This window comes from Hypomesus transpacificus, chromosome 3 (genome assembly GCF_021917145.1).
Source record: "Hypomesus transpacificus isolate Combined female chromosome 3, fHypTra1, whole genome shotgun sequence".
NCBI lineage: Eukaryota > Metazoa > Chordata > Actinopteri > Osmeriformes > Osmeridae > Hypomesus > Hypomesus transpacificus.
The window spans coordinates 7,655,409-7,675,839 of record NC_061062.1 but is presented as its reverse complement, the minus strand read 5'-3'; the positions used below and the strand labels follow the sequence as shown (position 1 = coordinate 7,675,839).

The 20,431-nt window shown below is 44.6% G+C and overlaps 1 protein-coding gene across 1 annotated transcript in view; it reads left to right on the top strand.

Moving 5' to 3' along the window:
* Nucleotides 1-3,090: 3,090 nt before the first annotated feature.
* Nucleotides 3,091-20,431, top strand: part of myt1lb (myelin transcription factor 1-like, b) — a 70,455-nt gene continuing 53,114 nt past the window's right edge. Inside the window, exon 1 of the mRNA XM_047016135.1 lies at nucleotides 3,091-3,155. The gene's annotated coding sequence lies outside the window, so the exon portion shown is untranslated. The remainder of the gene's footprint in view (nucleotides 3,156-20,431) is intronic.

Genomic DNA, 20,431 nt, shown 5'->3' with positions numbered 1-20,431 from the left:
GGTTGTCCCCAGGCCAAAGCTATACTCTTTCATGTCTGACACACTTGTCATAGCAATTTGGGAGAGGCACCAGTTCCCCCTGTTTTAAGTCAGTCAAACTACAGTCTGGCTCACTCTATCCTTTACCCCTCTTACAAAACCCCACAACACCCTAATCCCATATCTGACTAAATAGCTTGCTCTCTCACACCCCTAAACCTGCAATGGCTTCCATTTGTTCACCGCTTCATCTTCTCTACGTATCCTTCTCTCCCTCATTCCATCATAACAACAAGCTTTTTTTCCACCACTGTCTCTGGAAGACTCGAAACACAACAACCTTTGCCTACCTTCTCCTCGTCTTTCTACTCAGCAACTCCCATTTCAGAGCTGATACACATCACCTCAAAACATATCTACCCTCCATTCCTTCACTGCTGTGTCTACTGGGAACCCTTCATTCATCTATCTGTGTGTGTGTGTGTATGTGTGTGTTGCTGTTGTTGGTGATGCCTCGGCCTCCACTCAGCTCCCCTCTCCTGGGTGAGCCTTTGTGGAGGAGATTTTAGCTCTCTTTCACTTCCCCCTACTCTCCTTCGCTCAAGAAAGAGGCTAGCCTTGTCCTGACTCTTCTTGTTTGAAAGAGGTTTACCAAGAGCATTTCTGATTGTGGTTTAGTTTCTGTGTCATGGAAAATGGATGCCATGGCTATTGTGAATTCTTGTATTTTCACCTAGCTCTGTTGTATTGGGACAACATTCTGACTATTAATTTATGTAATTTGATTTTAGAAAACGTTACTCCCGTCAAACTTTATGATATGAATGCCATCAGCAACACTTTACTCTTACCGATGCTTTCCATTCCAAATCCGACTTTTAACTGCTGCTAATTTGCTGATTAATGTTATTTATTTAGACATTTGGGTCCAACTGCATTTTTGTGCGAGTGCTATTGCGGTTTGTTTATTTGTTGCTTTATCTATCGGCTGCGACTCTCACGTACACATCGTTTCTCTATCATTTCCTTCTCTCAGAGAGGGCGTGTGAAGTAGCCTAGCTAATGGTCCGCTATTTCGGGTTACCCTTTTACGTACCCGTCCTCTGAACCAATTTTTCGATTTGCTTGTCTTTCCCTCCTATTTTCTATCGCTCATCCCGTTTGCCTCTTTCCATCAATGGACACAGTGATTTGCAGAGAAGGTCTCTCAGGGCCCACTGTCTGTGCTTTTTCAGCACCGGTAGCTGTCCAGTACGACCACCAATTAGGCTACCCTTCTGTTCTCAAATCTATGAGCCATTGGTTTCTGACAAATATTCCATGTAAACCCACCTTACTCCACCGCTGTGTGGATTATTTCCAAGTGGTCCTCAAGGCTGGATAAATACTCTCCTTCCCAACAGCATCATTCCGATTCCATACAATCAAACAAATCATCAATCTTGCATGCTGTTAAGCCATTTACTATAGGTCTTAGATAAATTATTATTTGAAATGGTAGGCTACTCGAATGAGTTTGCCTAAACCCCCCCCTCCCCCCTACCCTCATCCCCCACCCCACAACAAATACGTCGTAGTTTTGATAAACGTATTTTATTTGTATTTAATTAAATTCATGATAATACAAGTAAAATACTAGAATACGTAGAATACACTCTGTCTTGCTATTGTTTGTTAGTTTATGACCCCTCAATGCAAAGTTAATTAATTGAGCTTGATTGTCATTACCATACCCAAATATGAATATGAACATTATAATATCGTGTCCCCTCCAGGCATGTGGTCCCAATCCGCTTGAGTACTTATCGTGCCTTCACTACTGGGTTTCTAATCAAATTGTAAGAAGCCCTGAAGAAAATGTAAAGCAAATAGTAAACATATACCTTATATATACCATGTCTTCCCTATAAAGTTAAATTGAGTTGTTTTGAGCTTTAAAAAGTATAAACTTTTCAGGGTCTTAACAATGTGTGTTTAGACCAGAGTACCTGTTGACTTTGGTCTTAAAAAGAAAAAAACCTTTACAATACATCATAACCATCTAGTCTATTGAATATTTATATTCAATTAGGAATTCGTTTGAATAATGTTGGGTTGCCTTCATTGCTGTTACCTCTGGCTATTTTCCCTATCTCCCTGTAGGTTTGGGTCCCCGTGCATTTTCACATGAATTGAAGTCATTCAAATTAACCCAACAAAGAAATGAATGAATTAACATGAATTAACACGTTTGTCCAGTTAGAAAACAATCTAATTTATAATCTAATTTCGAATATGTCTCAGCAAGCTAATGAGGATTGCCACGTTTGCATATCTGTTCAAATATGTTAACTGAATTTTGATTATACCTCTTGTTCACAAGTCGATAATTTAAATATTGTCTGAAACTATTTTCTTGACTGAGAAAGAGTGTTGGAGAATGCTAGCTACACTTATTCAACAGTGATTCATCTTTTGCCTTCCCAATTCCTCAGTTCACCCATGCAGGTTTAACACCCAGACTGAAAAGCAGTCTTAATTAACAGTCTTCCCCAGTTCAGCAACCTTATGTTAAGAGAGCACAGACTTCTAAAACTCAGCCATATCCACAACTGTATTTGGTTGCCCGACATTGTGTTATAAACCAGAGTAAGTTATCTTTTGTGGGTTTCTGGTTGGGGTTTGCCTTGACCCTGCCAGACACACAGAGAGATGGAGAGACTGAGAGAGAGAGAGAGACTGAGAGAGAGAGAGAGAGAGAGAGATGAAGAGGATAAGAGTGGAAGAGAGAGATCACATCAAAGTGTTGGTGACAAGGATACAGTTAATACATGAATGCATACAATAGTTACAGTATAGAGAGACATTCTTTGGTACAACAGTTTTAAACAGGGGTATGTAGCTACATCTAAAAGGATAAACAATTCAGGCTAGGACACCAAAGAAATAGTGTGAAGCCTCTCTCAACCATCTCTCTCAATCTCCTCCCAGCACACTTGCACACACATGCTCTCACGCTCCCCTCCTTCACACACACGCACACACACACACATGCACGCACACTTGCTTTAGGGTACCAGGCGGTTTTGGCATTCCTCTCCTTTGTTGTTACGTAGTATTCATCAGTCTCGGCGTGTGCCTCTATCGCGGGCTGTGTGGAGTCTGAATGGCTGTGTAAGGATGCCAGATACACCGAGGTAAGCCAGATACCTCCCTTTCTTTCCTCCTTCCCCTTTTCTCAGTCTCTCTCTCTCCTTTCTTTGCTGCAGTCTCTCCATCTCGCAAGGGATGCGAGTCTCTCTACGGCGCACATCTGCCGTGTCCCCAGCCCCTCTCTCACTCCCTCTCTCTAGCTTTACTTGCCATCTCATCCTGTTTCTTTCTGTCACTGCCGTTGTCTCCTAGCTTCGCCGCAAAGCTGTCGCCATCCTTCTCCCCTCCTGCCTCTTCTCTCTTGCTCACGCTCCTGTTTCCTCTCTCTCTCTCTCTCTCTCTCTCTCTCTCTCTCTCTCTCTCTCTCTCTCTCTCTCTCTCTCTCTCTCTCTCTCTCTCTCTCTCTCTCTCTCTCTCTCTCTATCTCTCTCTCTCTCTCTCTCTCTCTCTCTCTCTCTCTCTCTCTCTCTCTCTCTCTCTCTCTCTGCCTCGCCTCATTGGTGCTGCCCTGATTCCCCTTTTCCATTGAGCTCCAGGCCCATTGGTCGCCTGCCTTCCAACCGTTATCTCCTCCTTTCCATCCGTCTTTTTCTCCCTCTTTCCACTCACCCTCGTTTCCTCACTCCCAGCCACCTCTCAAGTCATAAGAAACGATTTGCATACATGGAGGGAGGAGAGGAACTTTGCAGTGAGCACTGGGTGTCATTGGGAACTCGTTAGTGAAATAAAAAAGAAGAAGGAAAGAAAGAGAGTGAAACATTTTACATTTTGGAGAACAGAAAAAGTTTGAGAGAAGACTTCCTTTAGGACCGGTAGGTGACTTGCTTCTGTTATTTTTCTGGGTGGCACTATGGTTTCTGTGTACTGATAATATTATGAGGTTATTTTTCATTTATGGATATCAAATGTGCATCTGGATCTTATGACAAAAAAGGGATATTGGAGTTTAAAAGTACAGCAGAAATAGAAGGATAATTTAAGATGTTAAGTTGTCTATATTGCATGTTTAAATTAAATGTAACATGTGTTGCATGTGTTGTGCATCTATTTAGTAAAGTTAATTGTTTGGGTACTCTTTTTTGTCATCAGAATATTTTTTACTTGCTGGCAAAATGATGTTAACTTTTGGTATTAGTGGCCAGAGAGGTGTGTTAAAAGTACAGGACTTCCAGTATACTTGCATGTGGCGATATTATTGTGCATTCAATAGTAAATCCTATAGTCTTGTAGTCAATGCCAAGTTTTGCTATTCTATAAGCTGTGGTGTTTAATAAAAGTGAATGTGGTGTGTCCATGCATAGTGTGAAAGTCTGTCTCACATTCTCTATGGTGGGATGTCCTCAGCCCTCCTGCATCATAAGGACATTGGGGACTCCGTTTGGTGGAAGGCTGCTTACAGAGCCTTTACCTTAAAAAAAGAGGGACAGAAAAGAGTTGTGAGAAGCACACACAAGACAATGACGGCACAGTGGGAGGGACAGAGATGCTCAAAGGAGCTCCGATTCTACAGCAGTAGAAGATGGAAAAGAGATCCAGAAATGGAGAGAGAGAGAGAGAGAGAGAGAGAGAGAGAGAGAGAGAGAGAGAGAGAGAGAGAGAGAGAGAGAGAGAGAGAGAGAGAGAGAGAGAGAGAGGAGAGAGAGAGAGAGAGAGAGAGAGAGAGAGAGAGAAAAAAAGTGTTGGAGCATTCGATTTCAAGGACACAGAGAGGCAGTGTCTGTTGAATGACACACACACAAACACACCAGACTCATCTCTGTCCCTATTGGATCTCGTCTTCCTGCACACCTTCTCTGGGTCGCACGAGGGAAAACAACATGTAGATGTGTTGCCAGCGCTCCAGTGGGTGGCACACAGTGGAAGCAGATGCACTGCAACGTGTCCCCCCCACCTCTGACAAACAAAGACATTTTACGAATATGAATTCACATTTGTTTGAGTGAACATTCAATTGTTGTTTATCTATGTCTTCATTATTTCTATTTTCATACCAACATATCATGAGATGATAATTTTTAATATAGCGTAAAGCCATTTGTGAATATTTGGGAGGATTTCAAAAGGTTTCCCTGTAGCTTTTTCCTCCTTCAAATCATGGCTAAATTGGAAGATTTAGACTGTCTCCTGTATTACACAACAAGTCAGCCAGACAGTCTGTCCTTGCTGCAGGTTTTTAGAAGGCTTGCCCTGTTCAGGGAGGTGGCAGGCATGTAGGTTGACTGGCTGGGGCTGAGGCAGCATGTTCCTCAGAACATTCTACTGACTGGATTAGGAGGGAAACCTCTTGCTTGTTATGAGATCTGGTTGAACATGTGTGCCGTAAAGAGAGAGAGAGAGAGAGAGAGAGAGAGAGAGAGAGAGAGAGAGAGAGAGAAAGAGAGAGAGATAAAGAGAGAGAGAGAAAGAGTGTGTGTTTGAGCATGTCACTGTGGTGCCTAGCGTGCTTTGCTGAGTGGGCTGAGGACAGGGAGACAGCCAAATGTGATTAAATTATAGAGGGATAGCACGCTCCCTGGGTCTGACTATGACCAGCGCCATGGGAACACCCCTCCCTCCCTCCTCTCCTCTCCATTTCTCTCTTTCCCTCACTCTCTCACCCTTTCTTCAGCAGCTGAAGAACCCCCTCACCTAATCATAACAGTCTCACGGCAGCTAAGAGGAAATTGAGGACTGATAGGATTTCAGAAACATGTGTGGGCTTGCGGCTTACTGCACTGTACACAAGTGTAGGGTGGGAGATACCCTGTCCTCCACTTCACATAGGCATAAAACTAGAGTTGCTTTTGTTTGATCGTTCTCACACCTCATTGTGTGACTTACTGTTGCCTTGGTATTGGTCATATGTTGATGGGTAAGGGTCAAGATGTGGTCTGATTGGTTGTTTTTGCAGATGATAGTTGGATAGAAAGGGGAATGTTGAGCATTCGTTTTCAAGATTCTTCTTCTTCTGAGGTCCTTTTCCTCAGCTTCTTCTACGCATTCTATTTCACCATGCCCTCTTCTTTCTCTTTCTCTCTCCTATTTACAATGATAGTGTATAGATACGATTTAAAAGATTCATTTTGCCTCGTAATTGATGTATTTCATATGCAATGTTTTTAATTATGCATTTTATTTGAACTTTACTTTGACCACTTCACTTTTGCTCTAATTTAATCCCTAGTCAAATAACTACAATTCCAACACTGTTGGTTAATATTAATATACGGTCCAGTTCATCCCTCGTCCGTTAGGGCAAGTTTTGGATGTTTGGCCAACATGAAAAACCACACACAAGTGTTGGGGACATGATTTCAGGGTTGGGACAGGTTTTCTGTATAGATGACTGAAGAAAGCACACCTAAAAACAAAAAAATGATATAAACATAAAAATAAATTTTAAAAAAAATTGCACAGTACTTAATGCGCTTCATTTTCATAACATTTCCTAATAGTTTATAATATAATAGCTTACTTCTTAAATTAAAAACCAAAACTGTTTAATTACATTTTATATAGATTTGTACAATACATTTCAGAATTCTCGCTTCTGAAACATTGCGGCAATGGTCTGCTAAAGTAGCTCACTTACTATTTCCATGTTCACTGCATTGCATGAGGTTGTGTGGGGACCAGTCTCCAGGCCTGTGTGCAAGTTCTGTGCTTCGACCCCTAAGCAGTCTAATGAAGGAGCAGTCTGAAGGGCCTCCTAGGGATTCCCTGCATGCAACTGGAGAGGTCACGAACGCACATGTTAACATTGCTTTGCATGTTATGAAGGGTGGCCGTGTAGCCAGCCACTAAGGTTAGCATGTCTAATCTAAGCTAAATGAAGGTTAAGCATTCTTGCAATACAGAAGTATGTTAACTCCCAGCTCAACAGCTAGAAACGCCGGTCTGCCCATGCCTGTAAGCTATAAGCTATGAGGTAGCACCTTGTTCCCTGTTGAACAGGCTAACCTGGGCCTACAAGCTGACCCCAGGCTGCCCAAAGGCCTATCTACGTAAGGCAGGAGAGGATCACACCATTTCCCTCTGGCACGGTCTAAACAAGCTTACAAGCTAGCCATCCGCACGGAGCACATCTGCGGAACAGCTTGTGGCGCGGGGAGATGAATGCATCCAGGAGAAGTGATGGAGTGAACCAATCGCTCAATGGCAATTCCTAACAACCTCAAGAAATTGATTAGGTTGTGGCAAGGATTCATTCCAATGTTTTGACATGGGTTTGATTTGGGTACAGTAAATATGTTTTTCTCTGTCTAAGATTGGACAGGAATTGTTACTGTGAGTTATGCCCACATCTAACTGACGAAACCCAGCATAAACGTATTGTATACGATTACAGTGTTCTCGCAATCAAATGACTTGATGTGCATCGAACAGGATTGGAAAGTCACAGATTTGTGGTAATGGACATTTTGTCAATAAGATGCCTCCTCACAGTGAGATCCCGATACTTTAACTTCCTTCACAGATGCATCCTAGATTCTCACCTACTGCAAGGCTGACAGTACTGCCAGATGATTGGCATACACTTTCCACAGATCTGAAATGATGGAATCTCACCACAACAGCACACAGCAGTGAAAAAGGCAAGAGAAGGCACATATTCGATCGCTAAACACTGGTCCACCCTTCCGGATTCACTACAAGTCCCTATTGGGTTTGACGCTAGGAGAGAACCTGGAATTGGGAAACCCCTCACCTATCTGCTTTCTAGCCTCCTCAGATATGAAACAGGGCCCCACACTTCCCTGCCTTTCCTAAGGGAAAACATGATCCATCTCTTGGCGGGCAGGCCAATTAAAAACCAATCAGGCTGCTCGGAGCGCGTGTGTAATGGGAGAGCCGGGGGTGTCCAGGAAGTGGGGTGATTAATGGACACTTTCACCTTGTGGCATAACAGGCTCCCTCTGGCATTCATCACCTGGGGACAACACTCACCTGCTCCACAGCCCATCTCACACCCCCACAACCATCAGAGACTGGCACACCAGAACACGTATCCATGAGTTGTGGCGGTCTGCAGGCACGTGACGGAGGAAGACGGGAAGTGGATTGAGTGTTTGCTACTTGGATAGGTGTTAACTCTAGCCTATACCACTATAACCTCTCCTGACAGTTGTTTTTGGTTTGGGGTTTTCAATTTTTGTAAAATGCAACTCTAGGAAATTGTTCTGCTGTTTTCCTGCTTACAAATGGTATGCAGCAGTTTTGTGTGAAGTGTTTCACATTCAGGCAAACAGCCCACCATTAAAGTGGGACATATCATTTTTCAATGGTGAACTCAAGGCACTCTCTTGGGGAAAATGGGATGTTTGTGAATTTTCCTTCGAGTCCCATTGTAAGCCATAGTATATAAAAGCCAAGATTTCTTGAATGGTAAGAAGGTGGTTCCATTTGAGGTATTGTTTTGACCTACTTGACCTACCACCAGGTAATTTTAAATCAATATTTTTGAAAACGTATTCAGACTTTCACCATTTGTGATTTAAACATGTCTCAAAGTGATCTGCTGTGATATGATTGTGATATGATTACCAATAGCAACAGTGCTACCTTTAGCCAGTAGCTTACTTATTAACAATAGAGCTGTCTTAGACTTGAAGAGGGTAACACAGACAACATTGTGGAGGATCAGCATTTGAATGGGGTTGTGGTCTCTACAATGATCCTGGCTGTACCCAGAGTATTTCTTTTCCATCCCGTTCCCACCTTGACATCGACACAAACCCTGTGAGCCTTGTGAAAGGAAGCTTGTCTTGAATGCCGCATCCCCTGCTGGATTTGAACCTCTTCTGTGAGGTGTCGGGAACATTTCGCCTTGTATGTCTCTGACATTTCAAAAAGAAACAAGGGGAGGAGAAAAAAACTGGTGAAAACGGGGGATGAATAGGGGGAGAATGAAGGTAGATCGTTTCTACTCAAGGCCCTGGCAGGGAGAAAAGCGGTGTGATATTGGGAAATTATTACAAAAAAGGCATCCATTATTCAACAGGCCGATTGGGGAAAGAGAAAGCTCCATATTTATGCCAGCTCTTTTAAATCAGATTCGTTGGTTTTGATCACAGTAAAATCTTCCACTCACACATCTGCCATATTGGGCTAATGCTGCATTGGGTAATTGATGATGGCAAGTGACACAGTCTGGCATGAATGGCTGGCATGCACTTTGAGGAGACAATACATCTCCAAACTCTCTCCTTCCTTTCCTCATAAAAGTATGTTAGTTGTTGTTCTTAGAAGAGTTACTTGTTGAGGACAAATCATTGAAATGTACACTTCATGTTACACGTTACCAAACAATCTCCAAATATCTATCTCTCTTATCCTCTACTCTCCGATAATAAATGTGCCCTCATGCCATGTCTCCATTCCACTCCAATATTCTAGAACTCATCCTTTAACGTTGCATTTCATGGCGACAACTGAACAGAGCAGCTGTCACAGTGAGGCAGGTCGGTAGCTGTGGACTTGTGTCTGTGCAGAAGCGCACACAATGGGCTTCGAGTCATGGTGTCTCAGAGGGTCGCCTGACCCCAGCCTTCCGCTCGGTTTCAGACAATCGGCAAATGAGAGGTGTCACAGAGGAACAGGAGTGCGCTCCTCTTTCCAGACAGACAGGTTTACCCTCCAATTCCTGCCCAGCTGAGCGGCCATCTCTTTTAGACATGCATGCGCAGAAGGCACAAACGTGTGTGTATCTGTGTGTGCACACACAACGTGTCTTGCACACTTAAGTGTATGGTTTCAGACAGGCACACACAGGCATTCATTGCACATGCTTGCTCACTCATACACACCCACACACACAATCAATAGAGTTGATAGTCTCAGACAGCCATTGTTTGGCCAACAAAAAGTAAGTTTGGATTCAGTTTTGAGCTCTTAATGCTTGTGCTTTGGCTATCTTGGCAAATCATACCCAGAAATGAAGCCAGACTTGTATCAGGTAGCAATTGAAGCACACTTATTTTTGATAACTCTTCTCTTTGCTGTCAAACCATTCTTTTGAATTGAAAAGGCCATTCTGTGCTTGTGGGGGTTGTGTTTAAGTGATCGATTTGTTTTTAAGCATCCCTTTTTTGGAACCCTTCACAGAAATGTTGCAGTTTGACATTTTTGGCAAAGAAACTCATTATTGGTAAAGCCCATTTCAAATAGATTCCAAAAAAACAGACAATCATTGGACCACAACAAAGATGAAATTATTTTGAGAAACTTCGACTCAGTTTAACATCACACCTTAAACTTATAAAATATGAAACTCACCTGCTTATGACAACATGTTTGGTCGAGTTACAAGGATGCTGTGCTGTGTTAAACACAGTCGAGAAAGAGAGGCAGAGAAAGAGAGCGTAAGATACAGTTTGGTAAAAGATAGAGGAGTAGAGGACATTAGCAGCAACTCCAAGTAGGCCAAAGCTACCTGGCATCTGGGGGCCTCACCCACTTCCCCAGGAACCGCTGACACAGCACCACTGGGCCCCACCATACCCTATTTGCCAACGTCCCCGTCCCCCCCACACACACACACACACACTCACTTACTTTCTCTCCCCCCATAAAAAACTCTCAAATGTCTATTTGTTCCTGTTTCACTTAATGCTTGTCGTTTTGCTTTTCTAGCTCTTACATATACCTCTTCAACAGTCTCTCTTTTCTCTCCTACCCTTTCAGATCTCCTTCCCACCCTCTCTCTTACAACAACGTTAGATTTTCATTTCATTCATTCATCAGATTGAAAGTCATAGCTAGGGCCCTCTTTACAACATCTTTGATGTTATCTCTGTACAACATTGCATATTTAGTCTATTTTTACCCAAACTCAAACCCAGATAAATACAGACATGCGCTCTCGTCCTCAACTCTAACACACAGTCTCCCCATCTCCCAGAAGAAGGTGCTGCCCCGTTCCTGTAATGACCCAATTTTTCGACTTGGCCTCAGCGTTTGTCTGATGCATGCCGTTCCAAAATAGCTTGCTACAGCAAAGTGTGGCAAGCTCATTTCCATCTTGCATAACAGACTAAACATTCCCTCCCCGTGGCTCAAAACCTCATCCGTGCTAACTAACAGCTTTCAGTGTATATACAAAGAGGGTTATCATGGAGGACTGTGCTTTGGCAATAGTTTGGTGCTTTTAATGTCTTTAATTTTGTTTTACATTTTGCTTGCCACTACGCTATCTGTCACTACCTTGTCCGACTTTCATGAGAAAATTCCATATCTGGCATGTAGTTGAATGAACACATGCACTAATGATGTAGAACCCCAAAAACGTTCATACATGACCTCATCCTACATACCATCACACTTATGGGCCCATGGATTGGTTGGCTTGTATGCGTGTCATGTCGTCTGCACCGCAATTCATTGTCATCAATTTAGCTTGAGGCAAGGAGAAGTCATTTTGAGGATAATTATTTGCCTTCCAGCTGGGTGGGAGGTCTGCAATATACCCTTAACAGATAAGGTAGAAACCAGAAATCTATCCACCAGTCTCCAGGCCTGCATGCACGTATACATGTGTATAATCCTCTATTTTTGTGTAGATATACAGTAAATACTGAATGTTTATATTAGATAATAGCAGAGGGGGAGATTAGACTGAAAATAAACGACAAGCATCCCACACAGCGTGCCATTGTGTGTGTGTATCATCGCAGTTCACTGGATGTGTTCAGTGTACTGCGTGCAGGAGAGAGGGCTGGTTGTGTGACAACAAGCTCTTGCTGGGGATGGGAATACTGCAGGGCTGATTTTGACCGTGAAGGACAGTCTATTTTGACACATTTACAGAGACAACAGTGTACATCTAGTCTGCTACACTCCCACACACACACACCCAACCAAACAAACATTAATTCATTTATATATTGTACATGCAGACAAACTCAAACTCAGGTGCATGTCGTTGCACCCCACCCGCTCATCAATACAAGCAGACACACATTTTCACAAACAACCCACAAACACACACACACATTCAACTCCAACCAAAACGTGAACAATGCTCATGGCTCGGTAAACTGGGTCTCTGCAAAGTTCCACACACCAGTGTTACCTAACCCACTGCAGTGCTGTAGCATCCACATCTAGTATGCATCACAGTGCCTCTCCTGTACAGTCCCCACAGTCCATATTAGCCTTGACGTCACAGGGGGTTTAGTGTGGCATGGCTGCCCCTAGGTTGCTTCTGTAGTGTGAGACACAATGCTGCCTGTCAGGGGAGAGAAGGCTGGAGGCCAAAGCTGGCTCCCTGGCTGGCTGAATGGCTGACTGGCTGGCTGACTGGCTGGCTGAATGGCTGACTGGCTGGTTGGTTGGTTGGTGTTGTTGCGTGACTGGCGGGCCACACCTGTCAACAGAGGTCTGTGGGCAGGGCCCTGATGCTATCTGACAGGTCTGGCTGCGAAAGTGTGTGTGTGTGTTGGGAGGGTGTGTGTGTGTGTGTGTGAAAGCCCTGTGACTGTAGGAGTGAGTCACCATTATGCCGTCTTGGCTTTGCATCCCTTAAAACCAGACCAGTGGTCTGTGTGTGTGTGTGTGTCTGCAAGTGTACACACCACTCATGCCATACCATGTTACCAGCTAACCTATGTTGTTTTATGCATATGTAAAGCTGTCAGGGTGTAGGCTAGTATATAGTACTGGTATTATATTGGTATTAAGTATCAGCAATATATTCAAATAGATATTCTTCATCTAACAATCTTGTACCACTATCTTGGTAATTTCTATACTCAAGAAAATAGTATCAGCCTATCTATTTCAGTAGGCTATTACAATTTGAATGGAACAGAGCGTCTGATTATAATTTAAATATCATACCTGTATATTAAGCATTTTGGCAAACTTAGGTCATAGCATGACTTAGCAGCTTATCTCAAAGGTGCCACAGACAACATGCTGCATTCAAGGGCACCCTAGAATTGCCAAAGTAGCCTCCGTTGTCTTGCTAGTACACATTAGCTTTCCATAGTGGTTTCCAGCATGACCTCGCATGTATTTACTCAATATGCTGCTAGAGGCTGATAATTCCTCTAAACAATGTTTCTGGGTCGGGGGAACGAGACGACAATGAATTCCCAATGAACTGTGGACACGACTGATTAAAATGTCTGTGGTCGTAAGCCAACCTCGTCCTCTGCTCTTACCAGCCAGAAGCTGAAGCACACAGGGAAATAACATGGTGGAAGTTGGCTTGAATCACTCATTAGTAAGCTGGTTAGCATCTGTTTGTATGCTAGCTGGTTTATTACATTGGCTCTAGCCAGTGTAATGGTTGTTTCCTTGTAAGTATTATATCTGCACCTTTTTACTCTCTTTACTCTTTACTTTTAATAAGACTGAAAGATTCCATTGGACAGGGGTAAATACATGACATACATCCACAATTTTTTCTCCGACCAAAGCACGGATACTGAGAGTAAACACCAAAAAAGAGATAGGAGTCAACAATAATGAATCCATCAAAAACAAGGAAATAGTCATTTTGAAGTCTCTTTGAGGCATGAAGTGTCAAGAGCTTCTTTTTCATTGAACACAGAGAAAACAGAGATAATAAAAAAACACACAAGCTGGTATACATGAAAGGAGGTGAATGACTACACAAGTGAATACTTGTATGTTATGACATTATGGTCCGGACAGCTTTCTTCCCTAAACACAGGACATTGGACATTGGGTTTGCATAGGGGACATAGGCCTTCCTACAAGCCTGCAATTGTCAACAAGAATCAAAATCAATCGACATACGTATTTAAAGAAACAATGGATATTGTAATGTATGATACTAATGAGGTAGTATAAGGTCAAACTTGATATACAGATTACAATTTATGTATGCCAACGAAAGATGCATTGCAGTGAAGAAAACCCAGAAGCATGTCTCATTAAAGAGAAAGTGTAGACATAAACAGTGAACTGTACGCAGGGTTGAGTGAGCTGGTGCTTGTGGTTCGCCTATAGACTTCAGAGGTCACGCCTCCATGGCGCGTCGGTGCATGTGTGCACTGTGTGTGTCTGAGAAAAAACAGGACACGCGTCAGGGTATACCTGTCTGTGGTGTATATTGTGGAGAGGGCTGTTCATGTCTTTTGTGTGTGTGTGTTTCTGTGGAGCCAGAGTCAAAGCTCAGGCACAGGGGAGCCCATTTGCTGAGGGAAAGAGGGAGGGCATCTTATCTGCGGCGCGTGGGAGTCGAGCACAGAACATCTAATTACAGCTCCAGATCTAGTTCTAGTTCCAGCTGGAGGGGCTGCTTCTGTGTTTCACAACCCCTGTTTGGGTGCTCCCTCCCTGGGTAGACCAGACAAGACAAACCCCCTCAGGTCCTACTGAAGTCTTCTATCCTCCAGTATGCTTTTGTCTGTAGACAGTTCTTTGCTTATTGCCCTGCTGCCTTAGCTACTGCAACCTAGCTCGCTAACTGCCGTGGCTAGCGTCTTACCTCACGGCTAACAAGCTTTGGCAACCAGAGGACAGGGACCTCATTTGATGGCCATCTCTTTACATACAGCTCAGTAATTGGTTGTTATGATGAGGATGGTTTTATTGTCTCACCAGGATTGACAGGGTGACTATCAACCTTGTTTTGGGCTGATCACTTTTCCATGATCTGACTAGCGGGGTCTGTGTTGTGGTACCGTTTCACACGTTGGGCCCTTAGTGTTCCTGGCCAAGTTCAGGCAAGGCAAGTTCATGTGCATGCACGATTATGGCTGGCACACTTTTCAATTCACCACAGCGGCCTCCTCTGCAATTGGACAGTGGTGAGGAAAGAGGGGGAGGAGAGAGAGAGACATAGAGAGAGAGAGAGAAACAAGAGAACGATAGGAGGCCGTGGAGAGAAAAAAAGAAAAGAGTGACACAGATTACATCTGCACTAGCAACAGAGACAGGCCGTGCATTTATTTTTTTCATGATTTAAAAGAGAGCAAAGACGCCTATCCCTGTCTCCAATCCAAATGGCTGGTCGGAAAACAGTGAAATCCAGTCTTATCTGTGTTTTGTGTAGGAGGAAGAGAGCCAACACTCTGAGGTGTGGTGCAACGCATGCTTATTGACTGGAGAGCTGTCTTTACTGTTCCTATTCCCTAACCTTTGATTCTTTAATGGCGGCAGTTCTGGGTAAATTGCAGGGCTCTATTCGCGAGCATTCGTTGTCTATGGCGTTGTGTGAAAGAGGTATGCCATGGAGGACTAAAAGGACAATAAAGGAGACAATGTATGATCTTGTTGTGGGACGATGTGTTTTTCTATTCTCTACAAGGGCTGATATAAAAGTTGTTGACCTGCTCCCTGGAAACTACTGCTGCATTTGTAATTGTGGAACTGTATGGACAAGAGCACTTATCATGCATTTAAATGTTGTTCTCTCTCATGTGGCCTGGAAAAGGTGTGCATTACAGCAAGAACAGACCCAATGGGATTACTAATGTGTCTGGTGTGTGGGTGTGTGTGTGTGTGTTTGTCTCATTCCTCAGACATGGACTCTGCCAGCCTGTGTCCTTGAACTGAGGGGGGCTAATACCTCTCAATTCAATTCTCCCTCTCTCCACCAGTAGGTTAAAAAGCAGGCCAGAAGTAGCTTCCATTCTGAAAGGAATTACAGGTTATGATGTGTCATTTCCCATGCTTTTCACGTTCTATCTCTGTCTTAGTCTCTCGCACTCACTCACTCACTCACTCACTGTCTGTCTTTTGTTCTACCCACTAAATATCCTTGACTGCCAAAACTGAGGATGAGGTGGAGGAAAAGGAGGTGAGAGGGAGACCGTCTGGAGAGGATGGAGGAAGGGAGCAAAAGAGGGAGGATAAGGAGGTAAAAGTGTGGCGATTAACACTGGACACCGGATAGAAAATGGACAAAAGAATGCAGGATCTGAAAACAAAAAACGGTAAACAGAAGCACAGCAATTCATGAGACAAAATGCTCAAGGGAGGTAGAGAGAGAGAGAGGGGGAGATATGGGGAGAGAGAGATGAGATAGAGGGACAGAGGGAGAGAGAGAGGAGAGAGAGAGAGAGAGAGAGAGAGAGAGAGAGAGAGAGAGAGAGAGAGAGAGAGAGAGAGGAGAAGACACATTTGGATAAACGGTGACAAAAAGAAGAGAGATGTGAGGTCTACGAAGGCAGAGCAACTGAGGGGGAGGGAAGAAAAAGCATGGGAGGGATGCCGCGGATGACTGGCCTGGCCTCTGATCTGTGTCACAGGCTAGCAGAGGATAGCCCTGTGGGACTATACGGGCAGAAAGAGAGAAGGATGGAGGGAGAGGGATGGAACTATATGGATATAAATGGGCAGAGAGACTGGATTCAATACATAGGTATAAAAATGTGTGAGCAGAGAAAGAGAGAGAGAGAGAGAGAGAGAGAGAGAGAGAGAGAGAGAGAGAGAGAGAGAGAGGAGAGAGAGAGAGAGAGAGAGAGAGAGAGAGAGAGAGAGAGATGAGAAGAGAGAGAGAGAGAGAGAGAGAGAGAGAGAGAGAGTTAGTGAACCAAATGTAGAGGACGGGGGGACACAATAGCCAATCTCTAGAGACTGGAAGTTCAAATCCCGCCATGTGTCGCCTTGGATGAAAGCATCACTGTGGATTTAAAGGGAAGGGAGAGGGCTTCCGTAATTAGACAAAATGTCAAAATGCACTTAGTTTTTACCTAATTGAGCCACGGGTGATTTTGGCATTACACTTAGGTTGTCGTGTTGGGTATTCCAAGCCATGATTTGAATTGTGCCTGCGACAGGAGAGTAAAGGGACGTGTTGCGCTGGCTGGATGTTTGTTTGCTCGGTCCTCAGTATAGGTAAGTCAGTGGACAGGTGTTTGGCCGGGGGAAGGTTGTATCTGTGTTTTTTCTGGTGGCGAGAGGGGTTGGAGTAAAGTGAGAGTTGGATTGGGGTGGAATGTGAAGTATGGTGGGCATGCAGGTTCCGGAGGGGGGGTTAAATGGAGAAGTCTGTGTGTGTGTGTGTGTGTGTCTGTCTGTGAGTCTTGCTGCAGGGCATAAAGCTGCTCCACACGTCCATCTGCCAAGCTCCTGCAGAGTCTTCCAATCCACCTGAGCCCTTGCACACTCTCTCTCAAACACACACACTGCACACACACCACATACCCCTCCTCACACACATCCCATGTGCAACCCCCCCCCACTACAGTGCACTACATGCACACATGACCCCCCCCCCCTGCTACACACACACACAAACACATTCACACACACCATCAAATACATTTTTCAACAAATCACTAGTTTTCACCCGACTCTCGATCCCATACAATCACAAACATGACAAATCACTCACCTCCCACTGACTCCCTCACTCGATGTGGAACAGTACCATATACACAAATCGACACGTGACGAAACTCACTCCCTCCTGAAACGGAAAAAACCTTTGTGCAGCAGCAGCAGCGGCGGCGTCTCACGTCCATCGCACAGCCTTTTCAGGTTGTTTGTAAGGTGCTTGAAGGAAAGCAGACAGAGTGTGGAGTGGCAGCGGCTCCAGACTATCTCCTGTCCTCCACTCAGCTGACAAGCACCCCGACTGCCGCTTGTCGGCTAATCAGCTCCTCAGTACATAAAGTGGAGCCAACAGAAATCAAAGGGGAGATGCCTCAAACTGGGGGGGGGGGAGATGCCTCAAACCGGGGGGGGGGGGGGGGGGGGGGGGGGGGCAGTCTCAGGCACAAATATTTTTGTCCGATTATTTGCGCCGGAAGGACAAGTGTGTGTGTGGGATGGATCATAGCTAAATTTCGCTTGAAATACATCCATGAGGTCTAGAGACATGAATGTCAGTCACTGTAGCCATCCAGCCTAAACATGAGTGCATTAGGTTCACGGGCTGTACGGGTTACTAATAAATTGGCATTGCACAACAACATTCCATTGCCTCCAGGTGATGTCGCTTGTCTGCTGCAGGTGGTAGGCCTTTAGAGTAGTTTTAGACATGACCGCTTTGGCCTAAAACCTGGCTTTGGCTACGTTACCACTGTATTACCGTCACATCTGAGAATGGGGGTGACAAAGAGTCTTGTTTTCCCTCGTATTCAACCTCCACTGCCTAATGTGTTCTGTTGGGGCCCCATGCAGAGGCCCAAGCTGCAAACCTGGAGGGAGCGAGGCTAGTTCAGGACACCACCTTTGTTTAGTCCTCACAGTTTCGTTTTTTGTGTTGGATTTGTGTGCATTTTGATGACTATTTCAATGAGTTATAGTGCTGTAACACCTCCTGAGCTCTGGAACTCAAAACACTTTGTCGTGGTGCTGAAACTGTTAACAGTTGGTAAATATATAATCTGTTTTCCAGATTAAATGGATATTTCAGTATGACCAAACAAAAACACAGTGGGGCTCCTCACCTACAGATCGAAACACACGCTACGCTTGACAAAGACTGGACACAAAACAGGCACTTAATACAAAACCAGACAAGACACAGGTGGATGCAATAATAGTAACGAGAGCCGAAAAACCACTCAACGGGACACAGGTGATGACAGTTGACAGAACAGGGAAGCACTAGGGCAGGGAAAACCAAAGACTACACCGAACATGAAAGGGGCACGGCAGTGGCCGTGACAATATTACATAACGGAATGAGAATGTTGTTTGAGATAAGCTGGCTCTACGAGCATCAGTAATACATCACTTCAAATGCCAATGACAAAAGAGAATGCTAGATTGGTTGAGAATAAGTGGGGAATTGTTGTTCTATTTGGCGTTTGTTCAAATTTTTTCAGTCTGTGCAAGTGATGGATGTGTTGTATTGTGTGTGGCGGAGGTGGTGCTTTCCTTCCTGCAGTGTTTTGTGCATGTGTGTGTGTTTTTTTGTATGTTGCGTGTGTGTACTGAGAGAAAAGACTGGTGAGCGAGGAGGGTGGGCTATGGTGGGGATCGGTCTCGCCCGCAGTGGTGTGTGTGTGTGTGTGTTTCTGTGTGAAGCACAGTGCAGCACTGTTCAGATCCTCCCTCTCTTACTCTCTCTCTCTCTCTCTCTCTCCCTTTCTGTCTTCCCTGCAATGTTTTAGTGTCAGTGCCGTTATGTTTCTTTAATGGGCACAAAAGCATGTGTATCTGTGTGTGCGTGTGTATGCTCGTTGGCAGTGGTGGTAGTGGTGGTGTGTGTGTGTGTCTGTCTTTGTGAATGTGTGTGTGTGTGGGGGGGGGGGGTCACCTAGAGGAGGGCTATGCCTGCTGTCATCCTGGGGTAAGCCCGTGGGGCACAGGGGCACGTGACATCCCTATCTGCAGACAGCATCATTGATATTCTGAGGAAGTCTTGACAACGACAGCAGCAGCAGTACTCCTCACCTCAGAGAGGAAAGAGTGAAAGAGATGGACAAAGCGAGGGAGAGTGAAACATAGAGGGAAGGAGAGAGAGGGAGGGAGGGAGGGAGCGGGAGAGCGATGGGGAGAGAAAGGGTACAATAAAACAATATAACTTATCAGTGCATCGAGATCTGGGTGCGATCACACTCCGATACACACAAACACGCACCGTACAAATCATTACACGGGAGGTACACACAGAGCGCTGTCCTTGCTACTATGATTAGATGGTTAGCATGGCTTTCCAAGCCATGCTAACTGCTACGTGTTAAAGGTTAGAAAACCAAGCCTGGGTTTCAGGGTCCATCATTGCATTATAAGTTGAAGTTTATGATACGTGTTTTAAAGAGATATGTGGAAACGGTTGGTTCATTGTTTGGAAGAATGTTGTTGGAATTGTGGATGATGTAACGTTTGTCCTGTTCCTAGCTGTCCTTTGTAATCTGAGTGTCCTATGGCATGTGTGAGCAGACTTTGGGAACACGGTAAAATACTAGAAAACTCTGCCTTCCCCATTGCTGCGCGTCTCTGCTCTCTCTAGTTAATTTTTTTGTGTGTGTGTTTGTGCCTGTGTACATGTGTATGTGTGGAATGCTGAGATTACCATGGTGACCGTCTGTACAGAGAAGATTGGAGTTTCTCTGGTCTGATATTGGGTCTTTCAGAGGCTCCATGAGGAGGACAAGCACAAGCACACCCATCTCAGCAGGCACACAACACACACATCCTATAGAACACACACTCAGCTCTCAGGCATGGCCAGCAGGGAACTGGAATCACAGGCACGAACACTCAGCTGGTAATTAAGGCCCCAGCGCTCCCTTGGAAATTAAAGGAACAGGGGCCCTAATCCCTCGCCCCCCCCCCCCCCACCCTCTTTTCTTTCTCTCTCTCCTTCTTTAGCCACCTCCATCCACCGTGAGTCACGGCTTCCTCCCAAACTTCTCTCTTCCCCCTCCTCATTCTCCCCCTTCTTCCTTTCATCCCTCCACCCCCACCC